The sequence below is a fragment of the Microtus ochrogaster genome, chromosome 24, assembly GCF_000317375.1.
Source record: "Microtus ochrogaster isolate Prairie Vole_2 chromosome 24, MicOch1.0, whole genome shotgun sequence".
In the NCBI taxonomy this organism is placed as follows: domain Eukaryota; kingdom Metazoa; phylum Chordata; class Mammalia; order Rodentia; family Cricetidae; genus Microtus; species Microtus ochrogaster.
In genome coordinates, this window is record NC_022024.1 from 7,132,457 (window position 1) to 7,134,322 (window position 1,866).

Consider the following 1,866-nt stretch of genomic DNA (forward strand, 5'->3'; position numbering starts at 1 on the left):
TTATATCTTAAATTAACCTTTTTCCATTATTTTATATTTTACCACAAGGCTCATGGTTTACCTGTAAGGTTCCCAGGCATCTATCTCCTTCAGCGGCTACATGGTGTCTCTCCAACTCTCTCTATATATCTCTTCCAGCCTGGCTATATTTTGCACTGCAATAGGACCAAAGCAGCTTCTTTATTAACCAATGGTAATAAAACACATTCACAGCATATAGAGAGGAATCCCACATCAGATAATCAACCTGCAGTCCATGACCCCAGAGAGACTGGATAACAAGGGGAACCCTAGGAGAGACACACATGGATCCTCTGGGGAAGGGGAAATAAACAAGCTCTCCTGAGAAAATCTGGAGTAGAGAGGAGGAGAATGAAGAATGGGAGGGGAGGGAGAGGGGAGAAGGAGGAGGTGAACATGAGAAAACAGGATATTCGAGATGGGGGAAGCACAGAGGGAGAGCAAGGAAAGAGATATCTTGATTGAGGGAGCCATTATGGGGCTAGCATAAAACCTGGCACCAGGGAAATTACCAGGAATCCACAAAGATGACCCCAGCTAAGACCCTAAGCAATAGTAGAGAAGGTGCTTGAACTGACCTTGCCCTGTAGTCAGATTGATGACTACCTTAAATATCATCATAGAGACTCCATCCAGCAACTGATGGAAGCAGATGCAGAGATTCACAGCTAAGCACTGAACTGAACTTCTGGAGACCAGTTCAAGAAAAGGAAGAGTGATAATATGAAAAAGGGATCAAGACCATGATGGGGATATCCATGGAAACAGCTGACCTGAGCTAGTGGGAACTCACTGACTCTGGACTGACAACAGGGTAACCTACCCAGGACCAAACTAGATCCTCCGAATGTGGGGGACAAATATGTTGTTGGGGCAGTCTTTACATCCACTGGTGGTAGGACCAGGATTTATCCCTATTGCTTGAACTGGCTTTTTGGAGCCCATTCTGTTTAGAGGGATACCATGCTCAGCCTAAATATCGAGGGGAAGGCCTTGGTCCTGTCTCAAAGTGATGTGTCAGACTTTGTTGACTCCCCATTGGAAGCCTTATCCTTTCTAAGGAGTGTATGGTCGGTGGGGTGGGAGGGGGGAGTTGGGGGAAGCGGGATGAAGGGAAGGAGTGGGATTGGGATAGGTATGTAAAGTGGGAAAAGGTTGTTTGCAAAACTAAATTAATTAGTTTAATAAAAAATTTAATGATAGATTAAGACAGTGGCAAAATAGCAATAATGAAGGACAGAGGGATTGTGATAAAAAGAAGGAAGTGAGTCAAACTTTGGCGCATTAGTTTATTTACTGTAGCTGAGGAAGGGCTCTTATAAAGAGGGTTATCTGGGGTTATGATACTGTGGGTGAAAGGGTGAGAGGGACTGAGCCCTGGAGATGCTCCGCCCTGCTGTGTCATCACATGGCAATGCAAGGCCTCTCTGTGAGGCAGGAAGCTATGCTCTAGTGACAGCAAGTCCCACTCCCTCACACTCTGCTCTCTGGAGAACTAACCCACAGTTGTTACAATCACAACATCTAGAAACCTGCTCTATTCCCTTCATACAGATGCAGCCCTGTGGCCTGACTACTTTCATCTCTGGCCCACCTGATAAGATCCACATCAAAGACCAAGCTCCTAGCACCAGAAGGACTGGGAGACAAAGGACATCCAATCCAAAGCATTTTAAAACAGTGGTTCTCAACCTGTAGATCACAACTCTTTGGGGGGCTTCATATCAGATATTTCCATTACCATTCACAACTGTAGCAAAAGTACAGTAATGAGGTAGCAAAAAATTTTATGACTGGGATTAACCACAACATGAGAAACTGTGTTAAAGGGTTGCAGCATTGGGG